General features: G+C 43.6%; 1 protein-coding gene across 1 annotated transcript in view; it reads right to left on the bottom strand.

The window, feature by feature from the left end:
- Positions 1–14241, bottom strand: part of ARMC7 (armadillo repeat containing 7) — a 190132-nt gene extending 175891 nt beyond the window's left edge. Inside the window, exon 1 of the mRNA XM_069200122.1 lies at positions 14015–14241. The gene's annotated coding sequence lies outside the window, so the exon portion shown is untranslated. The remainder of the gene's footprint in view (positions 1–14014) is intronic.
- Between the last annotated feature and the right edge of the window lie 848 nt (positions 14242–15089).

Below are 15089 nucleotides of genomic sequence, written 5' to 3'. Positions count from 1 at the left end.
CAGTTTAGAAAAAAAGCCAATATTTATCTAAATCAAACAAGACCAGAACAGTTTAGAAACAAAGCCAAAAAAACTTGTGATGTGTCCACGTTCTGTTTTTGGGAAGTTCCTGTCGCGGGCGCTAGGCCTACCCACACAAGTGAGGTATAATTTTTATCGGGAGACTTGGGGGAACGCTGGGTAAAAGGAAATTTGTGGCTCCTCTCAGATTCCAGAACTTTCTGTCACCGAAATGTGAGGAAAATGTGTTTTTTAGCCAAATTTTGATGTTTGCAAAGGATTCTGGGTAACAGAACCTGGTCAGAGCCCCACAAGTGACCCCATCTTGGATTCCCCTAGGTCTCTAGTTTTCAAAAATGCACAGGTTTGGTAGGTTTCCCTAGGTGCCGGCTGAGCTAGAGGGCAAAATCTACAGGTAGGCCCTTTGCAAAAAACACCTCTGTTTTCTGTGAAAAAATGGGATGTGTCCACGTTGTGTTTTGGGGCATTTCCTGTCGCGGGCACTAGGCCTACCCACACAAGTGAGGTAGCATTTTTATCGGGAGACTTGGGGGAACGCTGGGTGGAAGGAAATTTGTGGCTCCTCTCAGATTCCAGAACTTTCTGTCACCGAAATGTGAGGAAAATTTGTTTTTTTAGCCAAATTGTGAGGTTTGCAAAGGATTCTGGGTAACAGAACCTAGTCAGAGCCCCACAAGTCACCCCATCTTGGAGTCCTCTAGGTCTCTAGTTTTCAAAAATGCACAGGTTTGGTAGGTTTCTCTAGGTGCCAGCTGAGCTAAAGGCCAAAATCTACAGGTAGGACCTTTGCAAAAAACACCTCTGTTTTCTGTGAAAAAATGGGATGTGTCGACGTTGTGTTTTGGGGCATTTCCTGTTGCGGGCGCTAGGCCTACCCACACAAGTGAGGTATCATTTTTATTGGGAGACTTGGGGGAACATAGAATAGCAAAACACAAGTGTTAATACCCCTTGTCTTTCTCTACATTTTTTCCCTCCAAATATAAGAGAGTGTGTAAAAAAGACGTCTATTTGAGAAATGCCCTGGTATTCACATGCTAGTATGGGCACCCCGGAATTCAAAGATGTGCAAATAACCACTGCTCCTCAACACCTTATCTTGTGCCCATTTTGGAACTACAAAGATTTTCTTGATAGCTATTTTTTACTCTTTATATTTCAGCAAATGAATTGCTGTATACCCCGTATAGAATGAAACCCACTGCAGGATGCAGCTCATTTATTGGCTCTGGGTACCTAGAGTTCTTGATGAACCTACAAGTCCTATATATCCCGCAACCAGAGGAGTCCAGCAGACGTAACAGTATATTGCTTTAAAAAATCTGACATTGCAGGAAAAAGTTACAGAGTAAAACGTAGAGGAAAATTGCAGTTTTTTTACCTCAATTTCAATATTCTGTTTTTTCAGTTTTTATTTTTATGTATGTAGGAAACCCTTGTAGGATCTACACAAATTACCCCTTGCTGAATTCAGAATTTTGTCTTCTTTTCAGAAATGTTTCAGTTTCTGGGATCCAGCATTGGTTTCAAGCCCATTTCTGTCACTGACTGGAAGGAGGCTGAAAGCACAAAAAATCGTAAAAATGGGGTATGTCCCAGTAAAATGCCTAAATTGGGTTGAAAAATTGGGTTTTATGATTCAAGTCTGCCTGTTCCTGAATGCTGGGAAGCTGGTGATTTTAGCACCGCAAACCCTTTGTTGATGTCATTTTCAGAGAAAAAAACAAAAGCCTTCTTCTGCAGCCCCTTTTTTCCCATTTTTTTGGAAAAAACTTCATTTTCACTGTATTTTGACTAATTTCCTGGCCTCCTTCTGGGGAACCCACAAAGTCTGGGTACCTCTAGAATCCCTAGGATGTTGGAAAAAAAGGACGAAAATTTGGCGTGGGTAGCTTATGTGAACAAAAAGTTATGAGGGTCTAAGCGCGAACTGCCCCAAATAGCCACAAAAAGGCTCGGCACAGGAGGGGGAAAAGGCCCGGAAGCGAAGGGGTTAATGACTTGGGGACCGACCCTGTTAAATGGAGAATTGCACTTTTGACAATAACTTTGACTGCGAGCAAACTTTTTTCTTTAGTTTGTCACCTTCGCACTCACAGCGGCGCTTTGAAACGGCTTGCTTATGTCAACTGTTTTACGTTTTATTTTCAGTTTGTATGGCAAAAAAAGTCCTATTAGGAATTTATAACGCTAATAGCTCTAACTCAAACAAACCCGAGTCTCATTGGAAATGCTTTTTAATGGTCTGGGTTGACAGAGCAGCTGTCACTAGACAATATGTGAGCATTACTAGAGAGGGACTTTGGCTTCACCCACATGTTGGGAGTCAGGAGTACATCTTTTGATTGAGCAGAAGTATTGTGATTCCACAAAAAAAGTGCTTGCTCTCCACACAGCTGTGATCATTTTGTTAATTCATCCAGCAGCCTAAGCTGGACTTTCAGGGGCACACACATGACACTGTAATGCTGTTAAAGCGTCTTAGATAACGAGATAATTTATGTTGTTTATCTTTTGCAGCAGCACAGATGGGAAAAGGGCAGTCATTAACGTACAATGCTCTGTAGGTCTGGTTCGACAGTGCAGCTTTCACCTGACCTTTTCACTTACACCAATATTATTTTAGAGTTATTTGCCTCTACACAATACATATTCATTCCCATGCTATTTACTAGTAATGTTTCACATTACCATACAAAATTAGTTTTCAAGCCAGAACTATTGGCATTTCCGATTCTTATTTGGGGGCCCAGATCTGAACGATTAAAGTATGCTGAGTACCTCACAGCTTCTTAATGCACTGATCTTAAGTTTTCTGTTGAGCCTCACGACTTGTTAAATTTCTTGTTTTGCTACACACATCGAAACCGTAGAAACACATATGGTATTATGTAAAACGCATTTTAGCTTGTAAACGAATGCAATGTATGGTTGAAAAATTACAATAAAAATAAAAAACAGGTTGAGAGAGAGAAGAGCAAGGTAAAGAGACTCTGGATGGATAGAGAGAGGAAGGTGACTAGTTTTCACATTTTTGCCAGGCCTGCTTCTATCAGCTTGAAATTACACATCTGCTTTATTTGGAATGAGGCAGGCTGATGACATGTTTACACAGCGGTTGGATTCGGAGCTGGATAAGATAAACAAAATAACATGCAGATCCTCTAAACTTGGCAGCCATACACAGCCAAGGGGTGTCGTAATTGTGTTTTCGGCATGGTACTGTGTAATCATTTGTAAGGGAACATGCGGATATCAGCGTCTCAGCTAGAAACAGGATACCAACATGTTAAGAGTAGTTATATTTATTATCACCTTCATCGGCATTAGTAATACGATATTTTTTAGCACAACATACATACCAAGGAGTCTCTGGGCACTAACAGAAAGACCTACCGATGCCGGGGAACATGAGCATCAAGCATAGATGTACGAAAACTAGTTACTAAAAATTCAAGTTTTCGCGCCTTCCTGAAATTCAGCAAAGTGGTTGCGGAGTGCAGTTTCAGGGTAAGCTGTGCTTGGCTTGTGTTGCCCTGGGCTCGAGAGGCTTGGACGCCCCATTTGCAAAGCGCTTCGTCCGTTCTGTAATCTCTCTTTGGGCTTCAAATCACGCCCATGCCACGCCAGTCACTTACAGGGAGTGCAGAATTATTAGGCAAGTAGTATTTTTGAGGATTAATTTTATTATTGAACAACAACCATGTTCTCAATGAACCCAAAAAACTCATTAATATCAAAGCTGAATATTTTTGGAAGTAGTTTGTAGTTTGTTTTTAGTTTTAGCTATGTTAGGGGGATATCTGTGTGTGCAGGTGACTATTACTGTGCATAATTATTAGGCAACTTAACAAAAAAATATATATACCCATTTCAATTATTTATTATTACCAGTGAAACCAATATAACATCTCAACATTCACAAATATACATTTCTGACATTCAAAAACAAAACAAAAACAAATCAGTGACCAATATAGCCACCTTTCTTTGCAAGGACACTCAAAAGCCTGCCATCCATGGATTCTGTCAGTGTTTTGATCTGTTCACCATCAACATTGCGTGCAGCAGCAACCACAGCCTCCCAGACACTGTTCAGAGAGGTGTACTGTTTTCCCTCCTTGTAAATCTCACATTTGATGATGGACCACAGGTTCTCAATGGGGTTCAGATCAGGTGAACAAGGAGGCCATGTCATTAGATTTCCTTCTTTTATACCCTTTCTTGCCAGCCACGCTGTGGAGTACTTGGACGCGTGTGATGGAGCATTGTCCTGCATGAAAATCATGTTTTTCTTGAAGGATGCAGACGTCTTCCTGTACCACTGCTTGAAGAAGGTGTCTTCCAGGAACTGGCAGTAGGACTGGGAGTTGAGCTTGACTCCATCCTCAACCCGAAAAGGCCCCACAAGCTCATCTTTGATGATACCAGCCCAAACCAGTACTCCACCTCCACCTTGCTGGCGTCTGAGTCGGACTGGAGCTCTCTGCCCTTTACCAATCCAGCCATGGGCCCATCCATCTGGCCCATCAAGACTCACTCTCATTTCATCAGTCCATAAAACCTTAGAAAAATCAGTCTTGAGATATTTCTTGGCCCAGTCTTGACGTTTCAGCTTGTGTGTCTTGTTCAGTGGTGGTCGTCTTTCAGCCTTTCTTACCTTGGCCATGTCTCTGAGTATTGCACACCTTGTGCTTTTGGGCACTCCAGTGATGTTGCAGCTCTGAAATATGGCCAAACTGGTGGCAAGTGGCATCGTGGCAGCTGCACGCTTGACTTTTCTCAGTTCATGGGCAGTTATTTTGCGCCTTGGTTTTTCCACACGCTTCTTGCGACCCTGTTGACTATTTTGAATGAAACGCTTGATTGTTCGATGATCACGCTTCAGAAGCTGTGCAATTTTAAGAGTGCTGCATCCCTCTGCAAGATATCTCACTATTTTTGACTTTTCTGAGCCTGTCAAGTCCTTCTTTTGACCCATTTTGCCAAAGGAAAGGAAGTTGCCTAATAATTATGCACACCTGATATAGGGTGTTGATGTCATTAGACCACACCCCTTCTCATTACAGAGATGCACATCACCTAATATGCTTAATTGGTAGTAGGCTTTCGAGCCTATACAGCTTGGAGTAAGACAACATGCATAAAGAGGATGATGTGGTCAAAATACTCATTTGCCTAATAATTCTGCACTCCCTGTACATTGGTTCATGGGCTTGCCTTTTAAAATCTGCTTGCTTTCATTTGTGAAAGGCATGCATACGTCATGCCTTTTCCGGTATTTAGCCCACCTACACAGCACCGGTAAAGTACCAAAAACATAGGAGGCTCGATGTTTTCAGCCTGGGGTCCGGACTACTTTATCTTTTTCTTTTCCACGCAGCGCGATTGCGCTGCGTTTTTTTTGCTTTACAACGCTAATAGCTCTAATTCAAACAAATGCGGGACCCGTTGCATTGAAAATGCTTGTGTTTATTATCGTTGATGTGGGAAATCTTACAAACCACCTCGAAGCTGGATCTCAAACTTTGGGATGGACCAAATTCAGGACAAAACTGGAACCAGTATTATAAAATATCTTGTTCATCATGCATGCTGTTTTAAAGAACCATCTGTGAGAGGCAATGACTTTAGTATTTATGATTGGTCGCGTGACTACTTCAAATATTTTACTCTTGGTAAAAGGTAAAGGGATGCCCTCTGACATCCCAGCTACAACTGCCCTTTAATGATGAAACGTGTCTAGAAGGGATCTTAGATCCCACTGTTTCCTTCATTTAAGAAAGATTAACCGCACTCCAAAGTTATTGTATGCTTTTCGTGCTTTAATGCTGAACTCCATTAATCCGTAAAGCAACACATTACAAGGCCACCCAACGCGTTTCGGTCATCCTGACCTTGTTCACAGGCATTTCCTGTTGAGCCCTTTTCCATCTATGCAAGAGACACCCGGGGAGCTCTGATCAAGGGCCGTCAACCACAGCTGTGGCAACATCAATATGTATCTCAGAGAGTAAAATATCAAATGCTTCTCTGTTAAAGCAACATTGCATTTTTACAGTTATAAGTCATAGAAACCCCTCAAAATGAAATAATAAATCCTCTGGCGAGGAAGCGCTACCCACAGCATAGCTTGAGACACATACCTGCAAGAAGAGAATGTCAAATCTACTATTAGAAGAAGCTGAACAGGAGGTGCAGCCAAGCATCATGGCGGAAGTCTCATGAGTCTTGGGAGCTCTCTCCCAAGCACAGCCCCATCTGACAGGTGGGACTGTTGCAGGGGACTGCCCATGCTGAAGGTGACGTTCGTGAAGTCTCAGTGGGGATGTACCACAGGGAAATGCAGATTGTGTTGCTGAGCCCGGACTATGCCCTTCTACCCAGAGGGTAGCAGGAGGCCTCTCGTGGAGATAGCTTGGTAGAAGACCATGCTGGCTGACCAGATGTGGGGTATTGACAGGTCTGGTTGGAATCTTACCAGGGATTTTGGATTTCATGGGGTCTTTAATGTTAAAGAGTCCAGCCACCAATGGTTAAGGCAGGGTTCTTGGCTTCAGTGGCGCCGTGGGCACCCTGTGGGCTCTTAGTGGAGGGATATTTGGACAACCCTCCTGGAGTCACAGTCAGACAAACGCCTTGGACTAGGGCAGCTGGTTTTAACGTTGCACTTTTCTTGTCCTTCAGTGCCGGGGGACTGGAGGGAGTTGATGAAGAGCCCTGAAGCGGACGCCCTTGCTGACCTGCCTTGAGATTGTGATATACATTGGGGAGAAGTGGCAGGCAGATGGTGGACAGTGGTGAGTAGCAGAGGGCTCCCCTCTGTCTGTCTCTCCTTATAGGCAGTCGAGAGGGCAACATTTACTACTATGTGCTTATGCTACAACAGAGGAGTTCTTATGTGGACCCAGCGTGGTATCCAATGTGTGACAGAGATGGCCAGGGTGGGCCCAGATGGGAGGTGTGTGGCGATCAATGGCAGGTTACACCGGGCACAGTTGGCCATTGTGAGTGTTTATGCACCCAATACCTCGCAAACTGAGGTTTGGGACAGTCTGCAGGAATATACCCTATTGGCAATGCACACACTGGCCTAATGGGGATGAAACTTCAACGGCTTGCACCCTACTCTCATACCCAAGACCTCCTCCAACCCTCATACTCAAAACCTGCACATGGGAATCGTAAATGAAGTGAAAAGGTTAGGATGCAGATAATGAAGGTGGAGACAGAGAAAGGGGAGAGGGTAAGGGAAAATGCAGGAATAGGAAAGGACGGAAGAGTACAGATAGAGAACAGGAAACAAATGAAAGGAGTTTATGGAATAAAGTGAGAGGAGATATGAGAAAGGGATACTGAAGAGAGGAGAGCACGAGGAAGAGAGACGTGAGAGGAAAAGAAAAGGAGACAAGAAAAGAAGAAGGTGAAGAGGAGGGAGAGGTAAAAGAAGAGAGGAAGAAGAGATAGATGAATGGAGAGGAAGTGACCAAAGGAAAGAGAAACCAAGAAAGAAAGCGAGGAAGGTAAACGGAACAGGAAGAGAAGTCAGGAAGAGAAAAATAAGGAAAGCAAAGAGGAGGAATAGAAGAGAGGAAGATGATGTGTGAGGAGACAGGAACAGGAGAGTAAAGGCAGAAGAAGAGGCGGGAGGAAGGAAGAGGGGTGTGAAAGGAAAAGGAGGGAGAGAGGAAGAGGTTTTGTAGAAAAAAAGAGTATATGAGAGCAAGAGGCGAAAGGAAGAGAACTAGGGGAAGAAAAGAGAGAATGAAGCTGTACAGGAGAGATAAGCGGAGAGAAAGAAGGCAGAGTAGGAGGAAGGAGAGAGGAGTAGAGGAGCAAGAAGGAAAAGATAAGAGGAGAGGAGGAGGGAGTTGTTTGAAGAAGAGAGGAGAGTTGTTTGGAGAGGAGAGAAGTGTTGTGAGTAGAGGAGAAGAAAAGAGAGAAGACTAGAGGAGTGTTGTGATGAGAGGAGAGCAGAGGAGAGTTAATAATAGGGGAAGCGCGTTGCTGCTGCTGGGACACCGGGACCTTGATTGAAGGGCAGGAGCCCTTTAAATTACCTTCGCGCTCCCGCCGTCGTGGGAAGCGCGTTGCTGCTGCTGGGACACCAGGACCTTGATTGAAGGGCAGGAGCCCTTTAAATTACCTTCGCGCTCCCGCCGTCGCGGGAAGCGCGTTGTTGCTGCTGGGACACCGGGACCTTGATTGAAGGGCAGGAGCCCTTTAAATTACCTTCGCGCTCCCGCCGCGCGGGATGCGCGCGGGCGGCGCCCGGGCAAAGCCCGGGCGAAGGGCGGGCCCATCCTTGCCCGTCATTGCCAGGGCAGGGCCACCCCCCTGACATTTTGAACCAGGCAGCTTCAAGTGTAAGGCTCCCTGAAGGTACTGTGTCGGGGTTTAACAAAGCAAAAATAACTTCACCCTTATTGCGCTACTTTTCAACCAGGACTTACCGGCTTCTGGAACATATTAGTCACGGCACTTATAATTTCCCCTTCTTTCTTCTGTTATAACGTGCCTGAGAATAATATTTCACCAAGATGGGGAAAAGGAAAGCTACTAGCAATCCTATCGAGCAGGGAAGGGCAAAAAGAGCACCTCGACATGCGGCCGAAAATTGCACGCTTACCCAAATTGATGACCTTATAGAGGAAGTGGAGAGTTTGTTAGCCACCAAGCCCTCAAAATCTCGTAGGAAAGATGCTTTTGCCACCTCTAATGATATAAAATCTTTATTCGCTCCTGCGAATAGAGACCCGCAGACATCTATATCCCAGGGCATTAGCGCAGAACTTAATAAGTCAGAAATTTTTAAGAATCCAACAGAGAGCCCTAAATTAAATCTGCCTAGTCAGCAAGATGGTGCATCCCCCCTGTTAAATTGCAATAACCGCTTCTTACCCCTTGCTCTACTATCGCCACTTGAATTAGAGAGAACCACGCCAAGGGGAACGGAGGAGCTAGCATCAGTTATAATCACTCAGAAGGAACATCCAGCTGACTTACAGTTAGCACAGATAAGAGCTGAAATTTTAAGCCTTAGAGAGCATCTTACATCTTTTACCCACATGATATATGAGAAGCTGGACGGTATATCTGCGGTAATTGGGGAAATAAGGAAGCCATCACAAAAATCTGACCCTAACTCCTTGGCAAAGCCAGTTTTAATACCGGAGACATTCATGTCACAGAGGTGTAGGGGCCAAAGGGTTGAAATGGTTACACAGACCACTCAGGGGGGCAACAGTGTACTTCCTGTAGCGTGTGCTCATAATAAATGCGATATACCCTTGGACATAGGGGCTAACTGGAAGATGCACAGAGAAAGACACCTAGATAAAAGCTCCAAACGCTTCTCGGGAAATATTCCCCAAAGTCAGATTGGACATGCGGGCTACGATATTTACATGACAAATGTTCCTAAGCTAAGCAATGGCCAATTAGAGCAAGGGGAATCTCTCAAAAATAAAGTCATACATTGGATAAGAGGGACAAAGAAGTGTAGGTCCATTATAAGGGACGACATAGTTATCGCACAGAGACTCACAAGAATAGGTTTAACCTCAGATCTTATAGGGATAAAATTGACCAGTCAGAATCTAGCTAAGGGCCTTTTGGCACTCGAGAAAAAAGTGAGACCGGGTGCCTCATCCCAAGTGACACTTGTCCATAAATTTCCCCAATCATTGATAAACCTGTTTCCACAAGAGAGAAATAATACTACAATGACCCAGCATCTTTGTGCCCAGAGAAGGGATCAAAAGCATAGCCCAACTTCGGCCACAGACTGACGCAAAGCCCCCGTGACTGAAGTTGGGAGTGATGGCATACCCAGCCTCGACTCTCATATGCCAAAAAACGACTTATTTGATACCCTGGGAGCGGAACCAAAAACACATTGGAGTGGCTCGCTAGAGGAGAAGCCCCAACGAGTAATAGCTTGCTTAAATGAGACTAGGGAGAAACTGCCAGAAAATGGGGATGGCCATGACTTACCGATTAAGATCTTATCTTGGAATGTGGCAGGGCTGACCCAGAAGACAGCTAACCCTGATTGGTGCAGATTTATAGATCAACACCATATTATTTTATTACAGGAGACATGGGCCCCATCTGTAGTAAATAGAGAAGGTTATTGGACCTTCCAGAAGACTGCACTCCCATCATCATCGGGCAGGGCTTCAGGCGGCCTGATAATTTGGCTAAAACACGACCTGTTCCCAAAGGTAAAAGAGATAGTAACCCCTACGAGGGATTCATTAGCCGTTGCGGTCGAAATTAGTACTGCTAGAGGTCTTGTTAGCATAATAATTGTAAACATATACATTAGACCTGGCACCCAAAGGACCCAGACTGTTCAGATGAGCACATTAGCAGATTTTTTTAACTGCCTTCCTGACGGGCGGGGCTTAATTGTTGCGGGCGATTTTAATATGCAGTTGAACTGCAGAGATGGCAATCAGCAAGAAGGATCTCAGCTTGCAGACTTTTGGGATAGATCAGGGCCGGTGCAACCCACATCCAAGAAAGAAGGAGGCGCTTTAGAACTACTCGAAGACTTAATAAAAATAAAGGGATTAAGAATAGTAAATGGGAATACCAGATCAGATAACCCGGCGTCACCTACATACAGGAGAGGCTTATATTCTAGCCACCTGGATTACGTTTTAGTAGATGACGCCCTCTGGAAATCCCTAATTGACATGATAGTTCTCCCTCGTATTGACAGTGATCACCTAGCTTTGAGTACCTCCTTCTCTACTATCTTATTCAGCTCTAAGACACTGACAACATGGACTCTAAATAGTGCCCTCACTAGGACCAATGATTGGAAAAATGTGAAATGGGAATGGGTTGAAGTTGATGCAAATTTCCAGCTATTAATTTATAGAATAGTTGCAACAACACTTGCCCCATTGAAACATACAAATACCAAATTGGTAGATTTGGTCCATCTCCATAGTACCCTGATCACCCGATTAAAACCACATTTCCAGACGGTAAGGAGACGGACAGAGACTGGGATTAGAACATCAAGGTGGTTTACCAACCCCTGCCGTCAGGCTAAACTACAGCTATTGGGAGCACTCAAGGAAGGGAACTGTCGAGAGATAAGGAAAAACAGGATTGTATATAAAGATGTACTTAAAAACGCAAAAAAAGAGTGGGCGACTAGGCATTGGAATAGGATGGTTGAGGCACTCCAGGAGAAGGATTTCAATTTATTCTGGAAACTAGTGGCAGATAAAAATAGCTCTCAAGGAATGGAAAACTACCCTGTAATCCAGCCAGAAACTTGGGTGACGCATTTTTCAAATGTATACAGAAAACCACATATCAGAAGTACTATTACACCTCTCCTAAAACCTAATGACCTTTTTGTCAATACTTCAACGTGGGGGAGTACAACACCACCCAAATTTGACCTGGACCTTTTTTCCTTAAAAAAAACAACAGAGGCTCTCCAATCAATACGTAAAGGGAAGGCCCCTGGTCTTGACGGTATTCCAGGGGATTTATATCTCTCCCGACCAACAACATGGTAATTGTATCTAAATGCGCTCAGTAATGAGATACTGAGGGGGGGAGGACTTCCTACTACGTGGCAAGGAGCAATTATAGTCCCTATTTATAAGAAAGGGCCAAGGGAACAACCTATCAACTATAGGCCTATCAGTCTTATTGACGTTAGCCAAAAGATATTCACTAAGCAAGTACTGAATAGATTACAGACATGGATAGAGGATTCCCAAATTCTCTCCGATTCTCAGGCAGGCTTCAGAAGAGGGTTGAGTACAATAGACCAGGCATTTAGGTTTAACCTTCTTTGCTGGAAATACCTGTCACTTAATAAAAGTCATTTGTATGTAGCTTTTATCGACCTAAAAACTGCCTTTGACATGGTACCTCGGGATACATTATGGAAAGTTATGGAGAGTTATCAACCCAACAGTGAACTACTAAGACTGATTAGATACCTACATGAAGGAACTTATGCTCACGTGCGCTGGTCGGAAAGCGGCGATCTAACGGAAGCTATACCTGTCGATAGAGGGGTTAGGCAGGGGTGTATTTTGGCACCAACACTGTTTAACCTTTACATCAACAGTGCTGCGGACCAATTGCTACATTGTAATCATGATGCCCCAAGTTTAGCTGGAACCCCCGTCCCCATTTTAATGTTCGCCGATGACACTTTATTAATTTCAAGAACACCTATGGGCTTACAAAATGAATTGGACACCTTTTATAATTTTTGCTCTAAAAGAGGACTTGAAATTAACTCCACAAAATCAAAGTTCATGGTTTTTAACCTGCATAAATTATTTAGGGGAAAAATGATGATAGCAGGCCAACCAGTGGAGAGAGTCAGCCAATTTGATTATTTGGGGATTAGGCTAAGTGACTACCAACGTTGGTCAGCACAGATCAGGAAGAGTCTGACAGCACTTAGGCAAAGGTCAACAGTGATAGCGAGGAAAATAGCCAATACTTGTGAAGGGGAGATAACACCTGCCATCACCGTTTACAAAGCAGTGGCAGTAGCAGCATCAATTTATGGTGCTGAGATTTGGGGACATACTAACTCTAGGTGTCTGACCACGGTAGAAAACCGCTTTATACAAAACTTCCTGAAGTTGCCGATGAGCACCCCTCTCACCCCGCTCAGATTTGACTTAGCCCTAAATGAAATACATAATGAAATTGCACTAAGACCACTGATGTATTGGATTCGTCTTTGGACCTCAGAGTATCGGTCCAACCTCCATATAGCATTAGATGAATTTCTCGTAAGTGACAGCGTACTAAAGATCCCTTGGTTCAGACACATTAGAGATACGTGTAAATTCCTAAAGATGGAAGAGGTATGGAGTGCTCCTCATAATTTGACCAAGGAAACAAAGGAGCGTGTAAAAAGGTGCTATTGGGAGAACATTATGGGCCAAATTTGGTTAAAAAATCATGGCAGTCTGACTCTACAGTTCTTAGACCATAAATGCAGCCCCAAATTTGAGGCCTATTTGGATAATGTAAACCCTCCCTATACTAAAACACTATTCATCAAGTTTAGATTAGGGACCCTCCCGCTTAAGTCATTTACAGCGCAATGGAGATCAGAGGACTGCAATTTAATATACTGCCACCATTGTCAAAAGACAAAAGAGTCACTCGTGCACTTCATGTTTTTCTGCCCTAGATATCTGGTACCTAGGAAAAAGTGGATTGCTCCATTATGTAAGGCAGTTGGGATAAGGGAATGGAATACAGCATTACGATTTCTAACAACTGACACAAATGATAAAATAGTTTTTTCTGTTGCGGGATACTTGCGAAGTGCATGGGCCATAAGAACAAGAGAATTATTATAAACATGTATTTTTAACACATTGGTTTTAGATCATACTTATTTTACATAATAGATCTTAACTGGCTGAAGCCAAAGACACAATGGTCTGGATCTTCAGATTTAAAGAATAATGATGATTTGCTTGTTTTTTTATTTTTATTTTTTTTAATTTTGTGACCCCATTATTTTTCTAGGGCCCTTAAAGTAAACTATGGAATTTTCTCCCTTTATACCAGACAACTGAGATAAATGATAAAACTGGCTCCTCAGCGGTGAGGTACTTGTAGAACATAGGGAAGATATGAACTAGAGAATTGTTATAATCACATGTTTTAAATAATTCGGTTTTAGATTATATTTATTTAGTTTGATAAGTTTTAATTGATTGGAGTTAAATTATAATGACCTAATATTTTTATATCTTTTGGGATACCGTAAATTTTTTAAAAATAATGCTATTCTTATATCCTTATAATTGTTAACTGACATGTTCCCTAATCATGTTATGTTTTGTATTGTCTACTTTTATGGCTTCTAGCCGAAATAAAGTTATTATGATGATGATGATGGAGTTAATATGAGGAACAGAATTATAGGAGCAGTGCTGTAGTAAAAAACAAAAGTCTCTCCAGCCTGCTCTCTTACCCCCCGCGTGCAGCACTGCTGTCACAATGGATGGGAACCACGATGTCTCACTGTTGCTGGCCTGGAAGGAGGCTTGGATGTCCGTGTAGAAGACGGCAATACATGATGGGAAGCCAAAGGTCATTCCCTGGGACAGCACGACTGCCAGCAGCACCACCCAGGCCCAGCCCTGGTCCGGGACCTCTTGGGCCCGACCAGTGGCCATGCCGCCAAGATCCACCAACAGCTGATTCTGTAGGGGAAAGCGAGATAGTGTAAGGGGAATCAACAAAGTGAGAGAACTAAGTGAAAGATGCACTGTCAAAGCCAGTAGGTTTGACCTTTGAGACCCATTGGATTTGTCAATGTTTTTTAATCATTCAGTACGGCATCCCCCATTGTGTGAAGCATGGCTAATCGAGATAAAATAAATCTAATGACTTGGAAGAGAGGTGGGGGGACAACACACAGGGCATAGGTGGGGAGCTTCAACAGAGAGGGCGTGGGTAGGGCATCATAGAGAACATGGTTGGGGAAGCAATGTGGGAGTGGGCAAGAGAAGCATAAGGAGTGTATGAGTGGTAGGAAGCAATATGGAGGGCAGGGGGACTGAAGCAACATAGAGGACAGGAGTGGGGAGAAGAAGCAATGGGCAACAGGAAAGAAGGCTATGGGTGGGCTGAAGCAACACAGTGGGTGGAGGAAGGACAGAAATAACATACAGGGTGGGGTGAAGAGGAGAAGCAATGGGTGGCGGAATAACATGAAGTGGGTGGAGGAGAAGCAAACACGCCTGAAAGCAACAGTGCATGACAAAAGAGCGAATGTACCATAGAGGTGATGGGTAGAAGCACATGGGTGACCGACAATAACACAAAGTGCAGTGGGGGAGAAGTATATGAGGGAGAAATCTGAAAAACATATTAACTTCCATGAAGTGCATAGCCCAAAAACAGAAGTAGTGCTGGAAAAGCAAGCAGTAGAAGCATGGCAACCAACCAATCAAAAGGTATGGTAAATAGGCTGTGCTCCATGGGAGGGACAAACACATGATTGACAACCTGGGACCCAAATGTGAAGCAGGCAAATAAGAGTG

The sequence above is a fragment of the Pleurodeles waltl genome, chromosome 7 (assembly GCF_031143425.1).
Source record: "Pleurodeles waltl isolate 20211129_DDA chromosome 7, aPleWal1.hap1.20221129, whole genome shotgun sequence".
In the NCBI taxonomy this organism is placed as follows: Eukaryota; Metazoa; Chordata; class Amphibia; order Caudata; family Salamandridae; genus Pleurodeles; species Pleurodeles waltl.
The sequence above is the reverse complement of the archived record's forward strand: the minus strand, read 5'-3'. Positions and strand labels throughout refer to the sequence as shown.